The sequence below is a fragment of the Drosophila navojoa genome, chromosome 2 (genome assembly GCF_054131105.1).
Source record: "Drosophila navojoa isolate 15081-1374.11 chromosome 2, UAZ_NAV_1.0, whole genome shotgun sequence".
NCBI classification, from domain to species: domain Eukaryota; kingdom Metazoa; phylum Arthropoda; class Insecta; order Diptera; family Drosophilidae; genus Drosophila; species Drosophila navojoa.
In genome coordinates this window covers 32,849,348-32,875,221 of record NC_142890.1, presented here as the reverse complement: position 1 = coordinate 32,875,221, position 25,874 = coordinate 32,849,348, and the positions used below count along the sequence as shown (strand labels likewise).

At 38.9% G+C, this 25,874-nt stretch overlaps 1 long non-coding RNA gene across 2 annotated transcripts in view; it reads right to left on the bottom strand.

Annotated features, from left to right (window-relative positions):
• Nucleotides 1-25,874, bottom strand: part of LOC149092491 (uncharacterized) — a 192,042-nt gene that overhangs the window by 95,889 nt on the left and 70,279 nt on the right. The window contains exon 4 of one of the 2 annotated variants that reach the window (XR_016196969.1): nucleotides 2,422-2,774. This is a non-coding gene — a long non-coding RNA (uncharacterized LOC149092491). Of the gene's footprint in view, nucleotides 1-2,421; nucleotides 2,775-25,874 lie in introns of those variants that run through there. The other variant, XR_016196968.1, reaches the window with a different exon arrangement.

Below are 25,874 nucleotides of genomic sequence, written 5' to 3'. Positions count from 1 at the left end.
CAGCGGCCGCAGGACGCCGCCTGTCCGCTTTGGCATTCGCGTGCGAAGTGACCTACTCGCCCGCACCGATAGCACGTTCGCCGTGCTCCTCCTACAGACTCGCCCTCCTCCGCCATCATCCGGTGAACAGCCTCTTGAGACGCCGCCGCGGGCGCCACCGCTGATCCTGCCGTCTGCCCTCTAACTTGGGATCCCGACGTCTGTGTGCGGAAAGGGTTCTTCGGCCGATTTTCGCTTGTCTTCGACCATGGAGCCCTCGTTCCGCCCGCAGCCTCCTTGCACTGTTGCCTCCTCTGTCCTTGAACATTTTCATACTCGGCTGCCATATGCGTGAGTTGCGTCAGTGTAGCAAAATCATGACGCCTAACGTACAAACGATAATCCGGGGCAGCGTTCTCATAGGCCCGATACAGCTCCTGTGCCGTGCTATATCGTGCCTGCCGCATCAACAACCTAAGCTCGATCAGGTAGTCCTTGAAACTTTCTCCTTCTCTTTGATGGCGCGACCTTATTTGATCTTCCAGTCGCTCGAAATACTGCGGGGGGAGGAAGAAATCCAAGAGTTCCTTCCTGAAATCGGCCCACGAAGAATCCCTCAACCCGCTGGTCAAGAACCACTTCGCTGCCTTATCCGCGAACACTTCGCTCATCGCCCGCGGCATCTGATCCAGCCCGATGCCATAAGTGATCGCTCTTTCCTCAACAATCTCCACGAAACCTAACGGGTCCGTTCGGCCATCGTACCGCATGCCCCATTTACGAACTTGTTCGGCGACCCCCCAGGGCGGGGACCTCTCCGACGGAATCGCGGGCGCGGGGGCTTATCGACCAGCCTTCGAAGTCGTCGCTAACACCTCGTCCTCTCCAGTGTTGTTAAACTCCTTCCGCTCTTCACGACGCCGTTTTACTCATTAAGAGACAATTTGACGATTTTCCCTTATTTATAAACTACTAGCTGGCCCAGCAAACGTTGCATTGCCCTATCCATTATTTCTAGGTAAAAAATTGTTGAAAGCTATGTTGTTCAGGTTGGGATACACTCTGATTAATTTATTAATCGGATTTTCATTCAAGCACCTTTTGGTAAACGACATTCTTTGTTTTTTGGTTAGGTGCAAGAACAAATAATGCGGATGGTTTGCCAACACGTGAGCATGCCACGTAAACTCAAAGGGCATATCAGTTTTCTTATCACCAAACGCGTTCCATTGCACAGTTTTGGTTGGTTTAAATTTCTAAGCAACATAACTACCGAGCCAACCTTCAGTTGTAAATTGTGCGGTGGTAAACCAGGCACATCCAAGGAGTTCAAAAATTCAGTTGGATAATTAGTGGCTTCTTCTTCGTTTGTTACACAGTCGATAGATTTGAATGAATACAGAGTACCAACGATTTTATTTTGAATTATAAGATTAAGGTCATCCACATCTTTATTTTTAGCCGCCAAAATTGCTCGTTCACTTAACCATTTAGTATTTTTGTGGAGAGCAATGATATTCGGAAATACTTTGTTGATAAGCTCATCTTTTAATGAGAAGAAATCGCAAAAAATTTTAGGGAATGAAATCAAACCACTCGATTCGTCAACAGGAATACGGCCATTACTGATATTCAGATAGATCGTTCAACAATGCAACTCTCATATTTAAAGACAGTTGAAGTTTGGTTACATATCGCCACAGATTTGATGCTTTGAGGCAAGCGTTTATTTCGTCGGCAGCAGTAAATCTTGGAATTACTGGTAGTGTTTGTCGGAAATCGCCAGATAATAAAATCATTGAACCACCAAAACATCTCGAGTCATTGCGCAGATCTTTTAATATTCGATCTAGTGCTTCCAATGCGCGTTTGTGCATTCATCCCATATGATAATTTTTGATGCTACTAATACTTTGGCCATTGCAGAGTGTTGAAATGTTACATGTTGGTTGTTCAGTAGCTTGAAGATTTAATGGCAATTTTAACGCTATTCCAGAAGAAGCAATTACTGCCGCAATTTCGGATCTCGCACGTACAGTTGCCAAAATCAATGACATGAGAAATATCTTCCCAGTTCCACCGGGGGCATCCAAAAAAAAAATAAGCCACCATTTCCATCATTAATTGCATTAAGCAGTGTATCCCTCTGCTTAGGATTCAACAGTGGTACATTCGTTTGAACTGATTGCATTAGTTCATGTGGATCATATTCACGTTCACGTTCTAATTCTCTATTAAATGCGTTATTCATTCCGCGATCTGGCGCTGGCATTCCTAACTTATCTAACAAACTGCCGCATATGAGGTAACACATATCTTCGATCAAAAGCAAGGCCTGGTTATGCATCTCCTGGATCAGGATTTCTGGAGACATTTTATTATTCTTTATTTTTTATTTTTTTTTTTTTTTCAATCGTTGAAAATAAAATTAACGTAAATTACCTCAAATGTCGGATAATATCCGTCTCCAATAATTTCCGCCCCAAATGAAATCATTTGGAAACAGGCATTGTATTTTAAGTGTTCGCTAGAAAATGTCGTGATTCTAGTATTTCGCCATAAAGCAGGGAACGCAATGGCTCTGGTGGCGGGACCACTAATGGCAATGTCACTTTACCACTAAGGCAGCACAAACCGGGCGTTTCACCATCAAACTTCAATGCGCCACAATGCTGGTAAACAACGTCCATTGGACCAATGCAATCATATCGAAACGCTGCTCGGTTCAAATCAATCCTTAAACCAGTTTCACGGACTGCCTCTCTTTGAGAAGCACGAATTAAGGCCCTTCTTTGCTGGGAACTAACGCGGCGCCCTTCTCGGGCGATTTCTCGCGATTTGTGCCCTCGCACAAAACCACAAAACAATTAAAATTAGCTTTTTTTTTGAATAGTCAGGTTCGCCTGAGGCTGTGCCGTAGACTGATTGACTGCATTTGTTTATTTACTTCTATACTATTGTATAATATGAGAGCAGGACCGAAAAGCCTACTGAGTATCAATAGAAATTTGAAATAAGGGAAAAACCGCGTTTTTCAAGTATTCGTGAAATTTTTTCAGTATTTTTAAGATCTGCTATCCTACTCGTAGCGGAGACAAATCCAACAAATCAAAAACCATGAAAATTGGTCCAGCAGATCTCGAGTTATAAGTGCTGGAAAACTTTTCACAACTCTCTTTTACATATATAGATGATTAATTTCACAATAAATGTCTACAACTTACATTAAATATGATTTAGTATTACATGGATTGATTTTAGTTACACTTAAGTTATTTAATTAATTGAAACGTGATCTTTTTCAGGTGATCAGTCGTCCGTATATGCACTTCTTGTGATCTCTATTTGGCTTCTATTTCATGACTTCTTTTTTGCAATCAACTGTCTTTATTTTACTATTCTTATTCTTCAGCATCATCGGCTACTTTAAAGGGGCCCATCCATTTGCGTACGTTTTCGCCGAACATAATCAGTTTGCCCACCAACTGGGCAAACATCGTCGAATATCATATTATAAAATTTTTCGAGAGGGAAACGTCTAGAAAATGTTTCAATGACAGAGTATGAGCTTTCGTATGTGTTGGTAGGAACCGACTGTTCAGGCACGAACATAAGGATTGGATTGATGATCATTTCGTCAAGAATATTAACGATTATCAAATTTGTATTTGTTCTGTATATAATTAAGATTTCCACAGACAGCAATTCCGGAAGTCACACACTTGGCCTCCGCAGAATGTTCAGGCATGAACATATGAATATACGATGATCGTATACATGCCTCCGACGCACTCAGCGACTAGCAGGTAGTGCGCTGTGATAGCGATAAGGGCCACATGTACGGACTGCATAAATATACAAATGAAGACCAACCCTTGCAACCCCAGAGTCAGAATACGAAGGAAACGAGCGCTGAGCCTTACAAACTCAGCGATAGGATAAGAATAGCTAATAGACCAATGCGGAGTCTTACACACTCAGCGATAAGATAAGAATATGTAATAGCCCAATGCTGAGCCTTACACACTCAGCAATAGATACATTAGATTTAAGGGTTGAAATTATGCTCGAGTCTGGGTATATAAACCCGGGCTCAGAAGAATAAAGATGAATACGAAACTAAACACCATCATAGTCAAGTGTATTCGTTCACCGACTTTTAACAAATTTAATGAAGCCATATTTTGCCAAAAGCATGGCTCATTTTTAAGAGATTCTATAAATTCCTCTAAAAATGCTTTGTTCATTTTGCAAGTAAGTCATTTTTCAAATGATGTTCGTGCGTATATGCCAATCCATTGTCGAACATATTCGCACGAAAACGCGTCAAATAGAAGCATTTCTATTCATCGCGAACACGGTCGGCGAACAAAATGTTCGTGGCAACACCATCCACATTCACATGCAATTATTCACATGCACATGCACATACACACACATGTAAAGACTCACAGGCACACAAATGCTTATACAAGTGATATCCCAATGAAATATATATGTATGTCGGGGCGCTACGTATTTCGTTACAGTTTTCTATTATAATTGCGCCTAATAACGAGTTCCCGCTCAACTCTTCCTTCTTGATCAATTCTCTATGGCCAAGTGTAAATTCTCTTCTCTCGAGAAAACCTCTAGTTATGGTCGCATATTCTTGTTCATCAAACGCATAGCGACCCTGTGCGAAAGACATTACTAGCCGCTCTCATTCAGCGACACCCGGGACCACTTTCAGCAACAACTATAGTTGTCTCTCTCCTAGTGACAATACATTCTTTAATTGCACTACAATACTAAATCAATCGGTTAGCACGAATTGCCAGTCTTTCTCAACACTGATACGATATTTATTTATATATATATATATATTTTTATACCCTGAACCCATTGAAAATGGGAAATCAGGGTATAATGGTTTTGTTAAAAATATGTAACAGGCAGAAGGAGGCGTGGCAGACCCCACAAAGTATATATATTCTTGATCAGGGCGACAAGCTAAGTCGATTTGGCCCTGTCCGTCTGTCTGTCCGTCCGTCCGTATGTATGAACGCGTCGATTTCAGAAGATATAAGAGCTAGAGACTTCAACTTTTTTTTAAATGTCCGTATATATCACGCGCTTATCGAGTTTATCACTAAAAAACGATAACTCATTCCGATACATTTTTATCGATAAAAACCCTTATCGAAGATCACTTAAATAATTATATCTCCTACATCTTTCAAGCTAGAGTCTCCAAATTTAAAATGTATATAAAGATGTATTTTATACAATTTCGGTTTTTTTTTTTTAAATTTACCTCCACCCCTAAATTCACCCCCTCACCATCATCTTTGTAAAAGTCGTATATCAAATTCTAAATTCAAATACATTTAAACATCATGATTACATTCTGAAAGTTTCATTACGATCGTACGTCTAGAAATTAAATTATTCAACAAATAAGTTTTCATTATATTGCCAACACTGCAGCGCAACCCAAGCGCAATCGCCTGTATATGTGAGTGTGTGTATATGCGTGTGTTTGTTTGTATGCGTGTGTTTGTTTGTATATGTGTGTGTGTGTGTGTGTGTGCGTGTGTGTTTGCTAATTATTATTGGAATATCAGTTGCTTGTAGGGCTCAGGGGATCTCGTAGTCGAGCAGTCTCGACTAGAGCTTTCTTTCTTGTTTTATTATATTTTTTGGTTATTTATTTATTTTTTTAAATTTATTTTTATTTATTTTTTAAAAACTTAATTTTAATTTAATTTATTGTAATTGAGTTGATTTCAATTAAAGAGGTTATTATTATTTCAACATAATTTTATTCTTACAATTATTTATTACTTCAGTTCTATTTTACATTCGTATTATCTTCGATTTTAGAGCCTATCGACTACTTGTATTAAAATTTCTTTTCTGGTATTTTCAATTCTACAAACTTCAAAATTCATCTCTTCGTCTTGCCAAGACGGATCAACAATTCTTTCTATCACTCCTTATTCATACCAATCATTGGTCTTCCATTAATATACCATTTTCGCTGTTATTTCAAGCTCATCATCACACTTGACGGAAGCACATCGCCTCTCTTAGGCGGATCATCGTCAAACCTGACGGATCCTACATCGTCTCTCTAAGACGGATAACACATTGTAACGCCCGACGTATCGCCTGACGTATTACTCATCGTCTCTTTAAGACGGATAACTCGTCGTCACACCTGACGGATAACACATCGTCACACCTGACGGATAACTCTAAGACTCATCTGGACTCTTTGGCGGGCTAGGCTCTTCTTTATATGTCTAGCTCATCGGCTATATGACCACTTGGCATTTTTCCAACATTTGCACGGCTTGCTCCTGTAGTGATTAGGTGACGTTTTATTTTTAGTGAGGAACAAAATTCAACAAATTTAGAACTAGAGAAACATTTGCCCTGGTCGGCTATAATGCGATTCGGCCTTTACACAGCTTTCTGTATCAATTTTGAAGGTACGGTACAAATAAACAAATTTTGTGAAGGCATCAATCAGAACGATAACATACTCTTTGAGATTGCTTTTGCCGTTCAGTTTCCCCGTAATGTCGATGTGAACGGGTGCCAAGGTAAACTAAGTTTTGGGTTGGAATTAAGCTCAGATTGAACTTTTCCAGAAAATTACTTGGTAGACCTGCAAGTTACGCAATTGTCCACAAATTTTCGAACGTATTTATTCATTTTATCGAACCAATAATACTGGTAAACTTTATCAAGTGTTTTTTGACATCCTAAATGCATGATTGACCCATGAGCTTGATTATTAACAGACCATTTGAACACCCGTGGAACAACTGGAAAACAACTGGTAAACAACGTGTTCTACCAGCTTTTTGGATTCTGCGATACAAAAGTCCTTTTCGCACGTCGTAAATCTTAGCTAAGTCTTCTGGTAGTAAAAGCCAATCATTAGAAACGTCGGCCAAATTGTTCAAAAAATCAACATGAGCCATATGTTTGCCCTCTTTGTATTTGATGCTAAAGTTAAAAGGCTGTAATTAGGACCACCATCGGTGAACTCTAGGGGTTAAGTCCATTTTAGTACACGAAGCTTTCAACGAGTTGCAATAAGTATAGACTACAAAATCGCGCCCAAGAAGATAGTGCCGAAAATGTTTCACGGATTGAACAACGGCTAAGGTTTCTAGCTCGTAAGGATGATACCTTGACTCCGCAGCGGAGGTTGTCTTGCTAAAATATTCTACTACGTGGAGTCGATCTGGTGCAGAAGTATAGCGCCGTAGCCTAACGAGCTTGCATCTATATGTAGCTCGATTGGATATTGGGGGTCAAAGATCACCAAAACTGGCCTCTCGTAAGGACTTTCACAATTCGTTTTCTAATTTCTTTTAATTCTGAATCCCAGGTAATGTCGCCATTTCGAGGAGTAAGAGAGTACAATAAGTTGAGAAAACCGAGGAAAAAATTTACGAAAGTATGACGCGAGACCAATAAACTGTCTGAGTCCTGTGACAGTTCGTGGGGGAGCAACAGGGGGCGTGGTAAATCGCAAAGGTTTATATCTCCTAAAGTAAACGAGCTAGAAATGTAAAATTTGGAGAATTAAGTTACCAAGTAACGTCCTCTATCGATTCCCCAAATAATATTGTTACGCCTTTTTAGGGGCGTGGCATACCAAACAATACCCTGCAATTTTGTTATTTTTGGAGCGTGGGCATCTAAATTTTGCAGCTAGGTTACCGTTAGCATGTTCTATGAGCTGGCAAAAAAATGTCTACGCTTAGTAGGGGCATGGCAAATCTAGAAAAACTGAGTTTTCTACAGTATTAGAGCAAAACTTTGCTACTAAATTGCTGATGGGGTGTGAATGAGTATTCCGCAGTCGATAACGCCCGACTATAACTTTCTTACTTTCTTTTTTTAAACTTCAGCAGCAATCCGTGTTGATGTTATTTTAGGATACACTTGCACCATTCGAACGTCCTGTACTCATGGCTGCTTAATATCTTTGGGTGACCTGCATGTTTTTAAAATTGCTTCAAATAGAGAATTGGATCAATTACATTATCTCTCCAATTTCTCCATAAAATTTGTCTATTTTTTAGTTTCAGGCCCCTGTATAATATATTAGGTACATTAGGTACTTTGCTGGGAGCCAGAGGTACATATAGCGCGCATATCGAGTTTATCACTAAAAAACAAATAACTCATTCCGATATTTTATATCGATAAAAACTCCTATCGAAAATCTGTTTCAAAATTATATATATATGTAAAGTGGCATGAGAAGCGGTTTGGCACCCCAGTTACTCAATAGCAACAAGGTGGCAACCTCATTAAAAACGAAGTTAGCTATTAAGAAGGCGTCGATGAAACAAGACGTGTAGAGACAAGCTGTTAAGAAGACATTTAAGAAGACACAGTGCTCTAAAGTTGTTAAAGTTCTCAATACTCTGTTAATTTCAATCACAAATACTCAATCTAATTAATAAATACACAATTATATACAATTATATACACCTCTATATCCGGCCCCTCACCATCCCATTTATAAAGGGTTAATTTCAAATACTAGAGACTTGTGCTTCGGAATATACACACATTTAAACAATATGATTACGTTACGTAAAATTGTAGGTCTAGAAATTAAATTATTCAACAAATAAATTCACAAAATATTGCCAACACTGCAGCGGAGCCCAAGTGCAGTCTCCTGTGTATGTGAGTCTGTTTGTGTGATGGTGTGTGTGTCCTAATTATTATTGAAATATCAGTTGTTCGAAGGGTTCAGGGGAAGTTATCCTGTAAGCATTACAAGCGTCGACATCACTCACTCTTGCATTTTGACCAACGTAATACTAACGATAAGGTGAGCCACAGCAGCACTGGAAGGATAATAAGGATGAATAAGGATGATAAGGATGAATAATTCGAAAGGTAGCAAAGGTGCAAATATGAGAATCACACTGCCAACGGCACAGGTGTGCCAAGGACAAGACGAGAATGACTTTCCTATAGCAGTTAAGATATTGCTTGATAATTTGTATGTCGATGATGTATTAACAGAAATCATGACAAAGGAAAAACTTATTTACTTTCTGGTTGCACTCATTTCACGTGCTTAATTGGAATTCGGCAAGTGGATATCCCACGACTGAGGACTGTGTAAGGCGATACGCACTAGGACTACACTGAAATTCTGGAGAAGATAACCTTGCATACCACATTATATTGTCGGAGAATGCAAGCCATACAATACGACAAGTGCTATCCGATGTAGCACACATTTTTAATCCTCTTGCCGGTTTGGCGTCAGTGGTAGTCCACTTCAAGACTCTACTCCAAGAACTTTGATGAAACAGGCGCACTCTTGGCAGATGTATCGCTTATTCTACGGTCGTCTACAGCAGAGTTGGGTATAGTCATGACTCTATAGGAGTATAGCTCGCGTCGCACCTTTAAAACTAAAAACGCTGCCACACCTTGAACTGTGTGGATCTCTAATACGGGCGAGACTTGTTAAAGCACTTTAAGTTAATCTAGGCAAAAAGGAAGTGATTCTACAATCGTGTTGTCCTGACTGTCCAATCCAAATTGAAGATGTTCGTAGCCAATCACACAGTAGAAATACTTGGGATAATCCCACGGGACGCTTGAAGGCATGTGAGTACTAAGGAAAATCTTTAAGTCTGACCTATGGTGGAAGTAACCCTCCTGGCTATATAATGCTCAGGAGTGTTTAAAGATGCTGCGACGATCACAATTGTGCTGCTCTATCGTGCCGCCAGCAGGAAGCGAAATTCCCGGCCAATATTCTGATGTCAAGGAAAGAAACTGCATTGTCGCCCTCTCAGCAACCTTGACGTTTCATGAAAGTGACTCAGTACGAAAAGTATACCTAGGGCAATAGCAAAACGTATTTGATGTTGATCGACAGCGTTTGTTAGAAAAACAACCGCTGTAGCAGCGTTCCAGGTTGAGCAAGCTAGTTCCATTTATTCACCAGGATGGTCTTATTCGAGTTGGAGGAGGATATTGGCGGAGCAAAGCATCAAGCAAAGTTTCATTCCACCATATTCGCCACATTAGGATGGAAAATGGGAGTCTGCTGCGCTTCAAGGATTTTGGAAACGTTGGTAGCAGGAATATTTGACAGCATTGCAGCAGCGTACAAAATAACCTATTTAGATTCCTAACATATCATACCTTTGGAAACTTTGTACTCATCAATTATTCTAACACGCCTCCAGCAACATGGAATCTGGGACAGAATGAGGAGCAGAGTCGATTCGTCTCTGCCCGTTCAAAGATATAAAAGCTACAGAAAATTTTTGGGTGAGGTTTTGTGTTGTTTTTCAATTCGTATATTTACATAAAGTCGATCAGCCCTATACATTTAATATGATATACTTTTGACAAATGGTAGTTAAAAAATGGTCAATCATTTCATTTGATGAACAATACGAATAGAAATAAATCGATTTACTTACTTGCATAACATACTATTAATGTTGGAAACTGACAAGCTTTTTAGGCAACTCTGGCTCCAATCATTTAATGCCGAGTCAAAGCGAGTGACAAATATGCAGGCGTTTCCTGAAGAAAGACAATTTTAGTACAGTTTAAAGAATAGAAGTAAAGATAAGTATGCAATTAAAAATTTAATTCATGCTTTGTTATGTGCATGAGTGCACTAACAGCGAATGAGAATGACAAAAGCCAAAGCTTAACTTAAGAGAGACTTTTAACTATTAAGAGCAATTATTAACTGCTGTGCCGAACATCCTCCCCCCTCCTTTAAAAGGGCATAACTTTTAAAAGGATCATCAACTGGAAGGACGCACAGCTTATTGAGCAGCAACTCTCACGGCTCTATCAGCTCTCAACGACCCGGGTTAATGGCCACATTAACGGTGGCAGGCTATCATCTTTCACGTAGGCGAGATCGTTGACTTTGATAGAAGGTCATCACGCTGTTGTAGGATGGTGAGGTATTCCTCTCTCCAGCGCTTCTAAAAGCACTGCTGAGTGCATTTCATAAGTTGCCAGTGATCGAGGCGATTATGATCGACACAAGATATGTCTGGTGCGGGGAATTCGCTGAGTGGTCGACCACTCAGGAGATGTCCTGGAGTGCGAACTCCAAGATCATCAACAAGAGGACGAGAATTGATTATAGCCTGAATACCCAATAGATCCGCCAATCCGTTCCGTGCAATCATTAGCCCACAAAGTTGGTAGCGTTGTCAGTCCAAGTGCATCTTGGAATGCCGCGCGTACTAACGAAACATTTGAGGGCGGTCAAGAAAGAAGCTGTCGACAGATCCTTTATGAGCTCCAGCTATACAGCCTCAGTTGTGAAGCAAACGAACACGCAGATGTATCATTTTACTGATGCTATACTTCGTCTATCGGTCTTGTAGTAGAAAGGACCACAATAGTAGAGATTTCAGCGCTGGGCACCAGAGACATATGGTTGAGATCAATATATTTTTTCATAAATGCAGGGTATTTCTTCCTCGTAGCTAGATTTCAAGCAAGCTTTCGCTCAAAATTTAAGAGCCGATGTTTGGCCTGCAAATAAGAGTCGTTCCCCTGATGACAATCGAGGATGCGTTGCGATGAAATGCTGCTGACAATGGAGCTCTTCTGTTATTACCTTGGCGAAAAATTGACGAACCAAATCATCAAGTCGTGTGCTGTGATTGGTATCATCCGAATCTCTTCGACCTGTGATGAACGAGTTTGGGGGCTGATTGCCCGTCACGTAATAAGATCCAGCGAGTTCACTTTTCTGCAAAACTGCAACCCAGGTACCAACATAAATTGCCCAATGCGCAGCAGCTCAAGGAAGAGACAAGCTCCGATGAGAAGATCAATCCGCCGTGATTTATAGAATAAGGGATCAGCTACCTGTATGTTTGAGTGTATGCAGAGGGTAGCATTTGTTTGTTGGACAGTATTGGCTGCAACTACTAAAAACTGATTGTAGTGCAATAAGGTATGGTGCCTCGATTGACAAGCACGGCAGATTTGCAATCTCTCAACTGATGTCCTTTTCTTAAGATATTTAGGCGCAGAGTAGGTCTCTTGGCCTCCTTTTGTCGCTATGGGTGGCAACCGCTCTTGACAACTTGGCCCACGATGGTAACTCATTTGCCGATGAACGAGCCGAGTGAAATTATCCAATTTCTGCAACACGGTTGAATGATGATACAATCAGCAACTTCTTCCCGCGATGCAAGAGAATCCATTGCATATCTATTTATTTTCAATGAGCCGATGGTAACCAACGCAGCACCACTTAAACAGAAGAAGAAGTTCTCAAAAGGGTCGTTGTTGTTATCTATCTTACGATTGCAAAGCAAGCGCAGATTATGATTGCAAGCGGGCAAAAAACTAATAATAGTGCAGCTGCGCTAAGCGCCACTTAATTTTAGTACAGCAGAAGCTAATCGACAGCAGACAGAAAGTAATAGATAATTGATGAGGGAAGAGGTCAATCGCTGCAGTTGAGTGAACTAAACGTGGTGTGGCAAATATACTGTATAGATTAACCAAATGTATCCTAAACTAAAAATCTATAAGTGAAACAATCATTCGGTTATAGATCTTGAGGTAAGTCAGCACGTGTGAGTTTTATGGTACATTTATTAATATACATTTCAATTTAGACACCTGAAGCAAAGCAGTATAGATGCGAAGCAGTATAGCCAAAAGATTTCGGTCAAGAGCAAGTATCTCTTCCTATTATACTTTGCGCACCACGCCAAGATCATTCTCAAAACATACCGCCAACCAAAATTGGTCTGCACTCCCACAACAACAACTAAAATGTACCCAATAGCAACACTTATTTTCGTCGCCACCATTTAATTAATTATTTAATAATAATAATTTAATTTCTAGACTTACGATCGTAATGAAACTTCAGAACGTAATCATATTGTTTAAATGTATGTGTATACCGAAGCTTAAGTCTCTAGTATTTGATATACGACTTCTACAAAGATGAGGGTGAGGGGGTGGATATAGAGGCGGGGGTAAATTTTAACAAAAACCGAAATTGTATAAAATGCGTCTTAATATATATTTAAAATTTGGACACTCTAGCTGTAATGATGTAGGAGATTTAATTTTTCAACTGACTTTCGATAAGGTTTTTATCGATAAAAAATATCGGAATTAGTTATCGTTTTTTAGTGATAAACTCGATATGCGCGCGATATATACGGACATTTAAAAAAAAGTTGAAGTCTCCAGCTCTTATATCTTCTGAGATCGACGCGTTCATACATACGGACAGACGGACGGACGGACGGACGGACAGACAGACGGACAGGGCTAAATCGACTCAGTTCGTCGCCCTGATCAAGAATGTATATACTTTGTGGGGTCTGCCACGCCTCCTTCTGCCTGTTACATACATTTCAACAAAACCATTATACCCTGATTTCCCATTTTCAATGGGTTCAGGGTATAAAAACAGTCCTACAGTCTCGACCTACTTTTTTCCAATATATGTGATTTGGTGTTGATATTCAGGAGCATCTTTATCAGTAGAAAAGTGTCAACACCCTTATGTTTGCCGCAAGCTAAACTGCATCTACAGCTTATCATGCAATAACACCCCCATCCCCTCACAAAGATGTTAGAACTCATAACATTAACATTAATTGCGCACATTAAGCAAATTCTGCTAGACTTAAACAACAAACTTAACATCATTAAATGCCTAGCAAGCTCTAAACTGCAATAAATATGCTATATAAAATGTAAAAAACATGGGGTATGCCCCAAATCAACCCTTCCTTTGAATTCGTTCATGGTCCTTTGAGCCGGAGAAGTATTTTTACTACTTCGATTCAATCCACAAGAAGAAATGTTTGAGTACAACAAAAAAGTGATAAAGTATTATAAATTTGTCCATTGGCAAAATCAACCTGGTGAATAGAACAAAATAACCTCCAACGGGAGAAACCAATGGATCTACAATAAACAAACAACTGGCTGTCGTTAACCATCAATATTTAAATAGAAATATAGAAGGCAAAGCGGCATAAGTCTGTACCAATAAAGAGTTCATGAAAGTCGAAGTTGCCAACCACGACGAGAAAATTCATCTATTGGTTGTTCGATTTGGAGTTGATTTAGAGGTAAAATGTGGCGAGCTTTCCTCCTGCAGCGATGAAGATAGAAGAACTGGAATGTAACCTCGACGAACTGTTAAATAAACTTAAAAGAAAAGTAGAGGACTTGCAAAACATCAAATAAGAAACGACTGAGACCGACACTTTCATTCTTTAACGGAAGCCCCAGACGTTTTTAAGCGGTTCTCGAGTATAATACAGAACAGGCAGGATATCACCAACAATACAAAACTGATCCACCTGAAAATGTATCTGTTCAGGCACGAACATAAGGATTGGATTGATGATCATTTCGTCAAGAATATTAACAATTATCAAATTTGTATTTGTCCTGTATATTATTAAGATTTCCACAGACAGCAATTCCGGAAGTTACACACTTGGCCCCCCGCAGAATGTTCAGGCATGAACATATGAATATACGATGATCGTATACATGCCTCCGACGCACTCAGCGACTAGCAGGTAGTGCGCTGTGATAGCGATAAGGGCCACATGTACGGACTGCATAAATATACAAATGAAGACCAACCCTTGCAACCCCAAGGTCAGATTACGAAGGAGACGAGCGCTGAGCCTTACAAACTCAGCGATAGGATAAGAATAGCTAATAGACCAACGCGGAGTCTTACACACTCAGCGATAAGATAAGAATATGTAATAGCCCAATGCTGAGCCTTACACACTCAGCAATAGATACATTAGATTTAAGGGTTGAAATTATACATGAGTCTGGGTATATAAACCCAGGCTCAGAATAATAAAGATCAATACGAAACTAAACACCATCTTAGTCAAGTGTATGCGTTCATGGTCCTTCGAGCCGGATGAAGTATTTTTAATACTTCAATGCAGTCCACAAGGAAAAGTGTTTGTGTTTAGTACAAAGTGAAGTGCTAAATAATAGTAGATTTGTGCATTGGCTTACCAACCCAAGCTGTGAGTCGAGGCACAGCAAGATCAACCTAGTGATCAAAACAAAAAAACCTCCAACGGGAAAAGCCAATGGATCTACAATAAACACACAACTGTGTCGTCAACCATCAATATTTAACAAGAAATATTTGATGGCATAATGGCAGAATTCAGGACCAAAGTTGCCGATCACGCCATAGACACAGGCCAACTTCATAGCTGGGCAACGATACCGGAAACATCAACGCAAGAGATGTTTTTATTCGGTTGGTCGAGCCCAATGGTGAAGTTGCTTAACCTTTTGGACATAAGAGTTCAAAGAGTATGGCTGCACATTGAAGAAGTGCAGGCCAACATTGAGCTCAGCAACCAGGAGGATGCTCTAGACAGCAAAGAAACGCTAGAGTTCCTCTGGAATAAAGTCCAGTCAACGCTTACCGATTTGGAGGATAAATATGATAAGCGTGCCCATGAAATCGATGGCATAGACGCACTGGAAGTCAAAGTGTACACAGTGTCTAAAAGGCTGGAAAGAAAAATAAGTGCACTGCAAAACATAAAAGAAGACACTCCAAAGCGACAGAGACCAACACTTCCTTACTTTAATGGAAGTCCTAAGGCGTGGCCGACGTTCTTCGAGCAGTTCACCAAAATAATCCACAACAGAAAGGATATCAGCGACAAAACGAAACTGCTATACTTGCAAATGTATGTCAAAGGAGAAGATGTACAAATGATAAGCAATTTCGCAATGGGAAAAGGTAACTACAAGTTAGCGTGGGACTGTTTATGCAGACGCTACAAACGTTATTTGCCAGTGGACAAGGAGCTGCTGAAGAATGATGATGAAGGCAGTATCCGAAATTACGTGAGCACCTCCGATAACAGTGACGAGGTCACCGCTGATGAGATGCTAGCATCTCAGGCAGCTTTGGATGCAATTGTGTTCAAAAAGTGGGATTTCAACCCGCCGGCAAGCCCCCACATGGGAAGATATATAACTGAATCTACAGAACAAGAAAATAAACTTCAAGTAGTAACAACAAAAACAAAGCAGGGTGAAGACAAGAGATCAATAAAGAAGATCTGGGCTCCACCAACTCCGACATTGGATTCGGAGGGCATAGGGACAAGAATGGAATTTCTGCCACAACTTCGACATCGACGTTGAGTATCGCTGAAGATACATCAACAGATATCCAATTGGAAGTTCAACCAATGGATGATATTTCCACAGTTGGCAGCACGACGGAAGAGCAAACTTCTGCGGAGACTGCAACAGCGGCTGGATGTGCAGCTGAAGAGAACAGCGACAATACCGACTCAAACTCTCCAGTGATGACCACAGCAGCGCTACCAACTATGGAGATTAAAACTGCAAGTACAATTACATCGGAAAGGGATTCAATTGGAAGTAGCAGCAACATTTTAAAGGAAACAACCATAATTACTACAAGCGAATCAATATCTGTTCTAAAGCATCAGGATCAAACGAAGGATACCTACCATTTGGAGGCTTTGGCTTCGGCAACAATGAAACGATTGACAACTTCCTCAACAGATGCACTCAGCTATACTAATGCAACAAATGATGACACCCAAAAACCGCGGAAGTTCTTCAAAGAGGCTCGACTTCACTTGGCATGGGTGCCGCCACCTAAGCAAAAGTCCAAGGTACTGGTGGCACACTCGGTTTATCTGGATGTCACACTCTCTGGGCCCCGCAGAATGTTCAGGCACGAACATAAGGATTGGATTGATGATCATTTCGTCAAGAATATTAACAATTATCAAATTTGTATTTGTCCTGTATATTATTAAGATTTCCACAGACAGCAATTCCGGAAGTTACACACTTGGCCCCCCGCAGAATGTTCAGGCATGAACATATGAATATACGATGATCGTATACATGCCTCCGACGCACTCAGCGACTAGCAGGTAGTGCGCTGTGATAGCGATAAGGGCCACATGTACGGACTGCATAAATATACAAATGAAGACCAACCCTTGCAACCCCAGAGTCAGATTACGAAGGAGACGAGCGCTGAGCCTTACAAACTCAGCGATAGGATAAGAATAGCTAATAGACCAACGCGGAGTCTTACACACTCAGCGATAAGATAAGAATATGTAATAGCCCAATGCTGAGCCTTACACACTCAGCAATAGATACATTAGATTTAAGGGTTGAAATTATACATGAGTCTGGGTATATAAACCCAGGCTCAGAATAATAAAGATCAATACGAAACTAAACACCATCTTAGTCAAGTGTATTCGTTCAGTATCTTAAAAGTGACGGTAAACGAGTCCTAAACCATTTCTCAATTGGAGTGAATAACAATACTGCAGCGTGGGACTATTTATACAATGCGATGTTAGCATATCATACTGCTTCGAATGAAATACTGTTCAAAAAGTGGGAAGTGCCCACCGGCAAGCCTCCACGTAGGAGGAAATATAAGTAAAACTACAGAAGGTAATAAAGTTTAAGTCGTAACAAGAAAACTAAATTTATTTACCACCAACTCCGACAAAGGATCCGGAGCACAGAGGGAATGGAAAACGTCGCTGAAAGTCAACATCAACAGATATCCAATTGGAAGTTTAACCAATGGATGATGCTTCCACAGTTGGCAGCACACCGGAAGAGTAAACTTCTGCAGACTGCAATGGCGACTAGAAGTGCAACTGAAGAAAAAAGCTATATTAATGCAACAAACGATGACACCTATACGCCGCGGAAGTTCTTTGAAGTGGCTCGGCTTCAAAGGCATGGAAGTCGCTACCTAAGGAAAGGACTCAGGTAATGGTGACAGAAAAATTAACACTAACCCTTGCCACCAAAGAGTAAGATTATGTAAGAGCCCATTTTCAATGGGTTGCAGCAAGTTAAAAATAATTTGCAGCAAAAGTTTGCAAAAATGTTCACACCAATGCAAATATTGCATGCAAATTACTTGCTTCAATCAATTTTTGTTTTGCACTCAAACTTTTGCATGGCTATTTCGTGCAATATATTGCATTAATGTCTACACGTGTTTTCATTTTTTGTTTTTGTTTGCATTGCTTGCAAGTGACACTCATTTGCAAGCTCTGCTGTTTTGAAAAAGTTAAGGAATAACGACGTGTTTATATTATGTCGGCACAAAAATCGAGATTGGCTGCTGTCGCATAGATGCGCTCTCATTGTGGAAGCTGCGCTTGCGTTCTTATATATAATAAACAGTTTGAATTGAACCACTGGTGCCAACACTTACCTTCTTATTCTAAGAAATCGCAAGTTGTTTTTATTATCTGGACCATTTATACGGCACAGATTCCTTTTGGAAGAAAAATTACTATATCTAAAATTCTTTAATTTATAATATTAATTACTGCTGTTATTAATAGATTACCATATTTATTTTTTAATAATTTTTTAATTAATTTTTGTTATAATTAATTTAAAAAAATTAATTTTATAAAATAAAATAAACAAAATAATAACTGCTAAACAATCATCGCCTCATTGTAATTAAGAGCAACAGTTCAACAAATTGTGTTAGCATTTACGAGAGTTTGTAAAGAAGATCACGCTATCTTTTTTGGGTTCTCTTTTTCTCCCACGCAGCGGCTTCAGTTTAATCAGCTGGCTCGCGTACATTGAATTTAGTAAGCAATTAACTCTTGCAGTGTCGTTTAATATTTTTAAAGCTATTCGAAAAATCTCGATAGCTCCACAATAACTTTTATTAATCTCTAAATCTGAATACAATTTAACCCCTTATTTGTGTGTATATATTTATACATTTTTATATAATTCAATAAAAAATTATTTTTTTTATTTTATAATTTTAAAATGAATTAATTTTTTATTTAAATTTATTATATTGCGAATTCAATCGCTTTCTTGCGATATCACATTTGTTTTGAAAGCAAACAGCTCATGCAAACAAGCAAACAACTGTTGTAACCAAGTTAATGGTAAAATTCTGTATTCAGACGACGAGCAAAAAAAGTTGCCGCAAACAGTTATGGCCAATTTTTTGTTTGTGTGAAGCTATCTTTAATAAAATGAAAAAAAAAAGGCAAAAACGATAATGTTAATCTGTAAGTATAATATAAAATCATATTGTAAGCCCTACCCAAGTTAGTAGTACACCAGCCGTTATGATAAATTAATGCGATCGTTGCTAGACAGCTATGATACATTAAAAAAAATCTTTCATGAAATTAAAAATCTTGAAGCTATTATGAAATTGTGAGCCTTTCGATCATACATGCCAGGTCTTATAAGATGTACACTTGATCCTCGCTTAAAACTGACTCTTTTAGCACGAACTCGGTCTTGCACGGTTACAAATTTGCTCCCTTTTAATACGCTAAAAACCTCATTCTTACACGAATGAAAAATTTCGATATATATTTATTTTTTTATGTCGATTAACGCGATAGTGCCTTTGTGCCTGCGTTATGCGCATGGGGAGCTTGTCGAAAAAGGGGAGTTGAGTTTAGTCTTGAGTTTTGCAGATGCGTAAATAAAAAGTCTAAGACTTTGTGGTAAGTAAAAAGGTGGTACAGCTTAATTAAATTCTCAGTGAGAGTGTACGGTCGCTTTTGTTTTCTGCTCCGCAAATTTGCCTGATTTTTTAATTAATCATTTTTATTAATTGTTCACACAACTGCGGTCGGTTTGTTTAAATATTCCTGTGCAAGGTTTGATCCGTGGTTTGCTGTGCTTTCTTTTAAAATTGTTGTTTAATCTTGTTGAAGTTTGGTGCAGCGTCTTATTTACATTTAGTTTGCACTTTGCTCCCTGACTTTACTCTTTACACGTTTGTTAGTGTGCGTGTGAGCTTACTTGCTCTCTCGATTTCGGTCGTCGTGCTGTGCAAATAACTCTCTGTTGTTTCTTTAGCTACGCTCTGTAACGGCTGTTTTTGTTGTTGATTATCTCTCTCAACATAATCATTCGTTCTGCTCTTCAACGGCTGGTTGTTGTTGGACTCGCTCTGTCAGCATATTTTACTCTCTTTGTTTTTATTTCTGTTGCTTTTCTTTAATTTCTACTGTAATCTCAATTGCCAATATGAGCTGTTGCAAAAAATCTTGTACGTTCAGGCAGGCAGTGGACTCTGCACAAGAGCAATTTGTCAATTGCTGGTTGTGCGATAATATGATGCATATTAAATGTGCAGGTCTCACTGGTCGTGATTATGACAAGATTATGTCCACGGTAAAAATTGGTAGTGGGGGTGTACGCTGGTCTTGTCCGATTTGTTTAGAAAGACAGATCAACTTTTCTAAAATGTACAGCGCAGTAAGGGCTCAGTTTTTAAAACTGAAAAAGATTTCTAAGCAGTTATCCAGTGATATGGCTGCTGCTGAAGAAATACTAACCCAGTTTAATTTCGAGAGTCCCCTATCTCATTTGGAGTCTTTATCGTTGTTGGTACCTCCCTCTGTACCAACACCGTCACCTAATTCGCTTGCCCCTCCCTCACCTTGCGCTTCAGTTTTGTCATCCGCTCCTAATTCGCTCGATCCTATATCACCTGTTCCTGAAGCTATTGGTTCTTCTGTTGAGGCTGCTATTGATACTCAGGTTTCTGTTCAAAAATTGGAATCTTCTCCAATTGCTGTTCAAGCCACGAGTGTTAATAATTCAGCCTCTCCCGGCATATCCTTATCAGTCGTCTCTCCTCGAAAGCAAGTTTTCTTATCTAGGCTTTCATCAGATACGACCTGTGAGGCAGTATCTGCTTTTATAGCAAGCAAGACTTCGGCTAAGGTTTTTATATCGAAGTTTAGCTTCGCAGCTCCGCGCGAAATTGCCTCTTTTAAAATAAATGTGCCGATAGAACATTTTAAAACTTTATGTGATCCAAATTTCTGGCCACCTCATGTGGTAGTTCATGAATTTAGACCTAAAAATCGTAATAGATCTACTCCTACTGCTGTAAATCTACCTTCGGTGCAATCGTCATCTAACACTGTACCAAAAAACTAAATTCTTTCCTATCTTCTTCTCAGCTGTCTCTGCTTTATCAAAATGTACGCGACTTGAATTCTAAACTTAATAGTTTATTCTTACACAGTTTTAGTGTACAATATGATATTATTGCATTTACTGAAACGTGGCTAAGTAATAATATTCATAATAGTGAAATACTTTCAAATAATTTCACTATTTTTAGACTTGATCGTTCAATGCGCAGAGGGGGTGGAGTGCTAATTGCGGTTAAATCCAGTATCCTCTCTGATGAGTTTACCTTTTCGTCCCTTCATGATGCGGAGATTTTAGGGGTTAAATTAACTCTCCCATCGCGCTCACTGTTTATCACATGTTCTTATATCCCTCCCTCTTCTGATTTACAAGTTTATGCTCATCACATTAATTGTATTAAAGAGGTTTATGAGCATGTGAATGATACAGACTTGCTTCTTGTGTTGGGGGATTTTAACATTCCCAACACTTCTTGGTTAGCAACTTGTAATACAAATTACTTAATTCCGACAATTGATCACTGTCTTTTTGATGAATTGTTTAACCTGTCTCTGTTTCAAATTAACTCTATTTCTAATCACCTAAATCGCACACTTGATTTGGTTTTTACTAATCACGATTCGCTCTTAAATGTCGTGAGAACGACTCCATTCTGTATACCTGAGGATATACATCACCCCACTTTAGAAGTATTATTAGCTGTCGATAATCATCCCAATTATACTCCTTTGCCTTCTTATCCATGTCGCTGTTATCGTAAATGCGATTTTATTTTGCTTAATGAATTAATTAATTCAACAGACTGGTCTACTTTATATGAGTCGAATGATATTAATTTGGCAGCATCGTTTTTTTACTCTACCTTAAACTCTATTCTGGATGTTTGTGTCCCTCTCTGCCGTATTTCGCCAGTTTCAAATAAGCCACCTTGGTTTACCAAGACTCTTTTGAACTTGAGAAACATTAAAACTAAATGTTTTAAAAATTATAAAAAGTCTGGTTCAAGTGTTGATTGGTCCAAATATTCCATTGCCAAGTCAAACTTCAATCTTTTAAATTCTAGCTGTTATGAGCATTATCTTATACGTTGCAAACGTCAGTTTGCTCGTGATCCCAAGCAATTTTATTCATTTGTAAATTTGAAGCGTAAATCTTCTGGTTTGCCGTCCTCATTTGCCCTTGATGGTGAAAAAACTTGCAATGACCAGGATTCCTCTGATCTATTTGCTGATTTTTTTCAATCAACTTATTCTTCTGCTAATCTCTACAACAACTCATATCCATATCCTCTTTCTGAATATGGGTCTATAAATACTCCTAAAGTTACTGCAGCCTCTCTGGCTGCGGCCATTAGGACGTTGAAATCATCTTTCTCTCCCGGTGCCGATAATATTCCTAGTTGTGTGATTAAAGAGTGCAGTGTTTCTCTTCAGTCACAATTACTAAAATTGTTTAACTTGTCCTTGGAGACTTCTGTGTTCCCTTCAATATGGAAAGAATCTTTCATCATTCCCTTATACAAAAAAGGTGGAAGATCTGATATTTCCAACTATAGAGGCATTGCGAAATTATCTGTCATTCCGAAGTTATTTGAGAAAATTATAACATCGGCCTTGCAGCATTTTTGCAAATCGATTATTCAACCATCTCAACATGGTTTTGTTCAAAATCGATCAACGTCCACTAATTTACTTGAACTCACTTCGCTTGTCAATGATGGTTTTTCTAAAAAAATGCAAACGGATGTTATTTATACTGACTTCAGTAAAGCATTTGACTCAGTACATCATCACATACTACTTCTTAAGCTTGAACGCTTAGGATTTTCGCCTAGACTTGTATCTTGGATTCATCCTATTTAATTGGTAGAACCCAAAGAGTCCTGCTCAGAACAGCTATGTCTAAAGTTATTTTTGTTTCGTCTGGTGTACCTCAGGGTAGCCATTTGGGTCCATTACTCTTTTCCCTTTTTATAAATGACCTTCCTAGTTGTATCTCGTATTCGACTATATTTATGTATGCTGACGATGTTAAACTTTGCCTTCCATACTCCAGTGCAACTGGACATCATCACCTTCAAGATGACCTAAATGCATTTCAACTTTGGTGTGTGGCAAACCAGCTTGACTTAAATTGCTCAAAGTGTATGACAATGACCTTCAGTCGTACCGTTCCTCTAATTGTTGATTATAAAATTAGCAATATTTCCTTACGACGCATCCACACAATCAAAGATCTTGGTGTTTCTTTCGATTGTAAACTAAATTTTAATCTTCATATTTCTACCATCATTAATGAAGCCAGAAGTGTGCTTGGCTTTATTAAACGTTGGTCCAAGGAATTTAAAGATCCTTTTATCACCAAGCGCTTATTTACGTCGCTTGTGCGTCCCATCTTAGAGTATTGCTCTGTAGTTTGGTCTCCGCAGCATAAACTGCATCAGGATCGCATTGAATCGGTCCAAAAACAGTTTCTTCTCTTTGCCTTAAGGGATCTTCGATGGGACAGTAATTTACGATTACCGTCTTATCATAGTAGGCTCCAGCTTATTGATCTTCCATCGCTAACCAATCGCAGAACAATTTTAGGAATTGTTTTTCTGCATAAATTGATTAGTGGTGATATTGATTCGTCCTTTTTGTTGGGTCGTCTAAACTTTTCGGTTCCGTCCCGAACAACTAGACACTATCGTCCGCTTCATTTACCGGTATACACTAGGGATTATTCTTTGCACAGTGCGTTTCATGTTCTTAGTGTTAATTTTAATAAATATTATCACGTTTTTTCCTTAGAGCTCTCTCTTCCTAAATTAAAAAGTTTGCTATTAGCTCATCTTAGGGAAATCACTCACAATGCCCAGGCATAAGCATTGGTATACATTTTCGTTGTCAATGTTGTGTAGTGATTTCTCAATTCTATCCTACATTCTATTCTGTGCTTTTCCTTTACTCTTTTCTTTTTAATATTTCTTATCTATTTATTTATTTTTTTTATTATTAACTTTTCTTGCAATTTCTTTTAAAACCTTACTTTTTCTTTTTCTGTACTAATTCTTATTTATCACATTTTTTTCTTTCTTTTTATACCCTGAACCCATTGAAAATGGGAAATCAGGGTATAATGGTTTTGTTAAAATGTATGTAACAGGCAGAAGGAGGCGTGGCAGACCCCACAAAGTATATATATTCTTGATCAGGGCGACAAGCTGAGTCGATTTAGCCCTGTCCGTCTGTCTGTCCGTCCGTCCGTCCGTCCGTCCGTCCGTCCGTCCGTCCGTCTGTCCGTATGTTTGAACGCGTCGATTTCAGAAGATACAAGAGCTAGAGACTTCAACTTTTTTTTAAAATGTCCGTATATATCACGCGGATATCGAGTTTATCACTAAAAAACGATAACTCATTCCGATACTTTTTTATCGATAAAAAACCTTATCGAAGATCAGTTTAAAAATTATATCTCCTACATCTTTCAAGCTACAGTCTCCAAATTTAAAATGTACATTAAGACGCATGTCATACAATTTCGGTTTTTGTTAAAATTTACCCCCCACCCCCAAATCCACCCCCTCACCCTAATCTTTGTAAAAGTCGTATATCAAATACTAGAGACTTGTGCTTCGGTATACACATACATTTAAACAATATGAATACGTTCTGAAAGTTTCATTACGATCGTACGTCTAGAAATTAAATTATTCAACAAATAAGTTCTCCTAATATTGCCAACACTGCAGCGCAACCCAAGCGCAATCGCCTGTATATGTGAGTGTGTGTGTGTGCGTGTATTTGTTTGCATGAGTGCGTGTGTGGGTGCTAATTATTATTGAAATATCAGTTGCTTGTAGGGTTCAGGGGATCTCGTAGTCGAGCAGTCTCGACTAGAGCTTTCTTACTTGTTTTTTAATATATTTGTTTTTATTTTTTATTTTTAAGAAATATTTATTATTTTACATTTAACATTTTTTTCTAAGTTTTCCTACTAACACTTCTTTTTATAGCATCATTAGTTTCACTGACCATATTTGGCTGTGAGACGTGGGCATAGCTGGCCGGACTGGCAAATAAAATACCCCCATCGGGTCGGTGTTACTATTGATATTATATCCTGTACTTTGTTTAGGCTTTTTCTTTTTTAAATTTAATTTGACTCTCGTTTTTGTCAATAGCTTTAAGAAATAAATAAATAAATAAATATGTACGTACTTAAAATAAATAAATAAAATAAACAAGTACGAACGTTGCAGTCGGGCGTTACCGACTACGGGATACTCATTCACACCCCATAAGCAATTTAGTTTAGCTCTAGTACTGTAGAAAATTCAGTTTTTCTCTATTTGCCACGTCCCTACTGGGCGTAGATATTTTATTTTTGGCCAGCTCATGGAACAAGCTAACCGTAACCTAGCTGCAAAGTTTGGATGCTTACGCTCCAAACAAAATTACAGGGTAACAATATTATTTATGGAATCGATAGAAGAAGTTACTAGTAACTTATCTATCTATTCTATCTATTTGAAGCTTCTAGCTCTCATACTTTAGGAGATATAAATCCATCATAGCTCGTTAGGCATCCATCATAGCTCGTTGGACTTGGGAGGTCAACCTGCGTATACATACCAAATTCAGGTTTCTAGTATCAATAGTGCCTTAAATATAGCAGAATTTGAAAAATCACTATATCTTCAGGTCCGATTTACCACGCCTCTAGTAGGCGTAGATATATCATTTTTCCATCCATCTTTAAAGCTACGAATCCTCAGCTCACGTGCGAAATTTCAGCATTCTAGATTTACAACATACTAAATTTCAGCTTTCTAGCTCTTCAACTAACATGATTTCTGTTATATCAGAAAATAC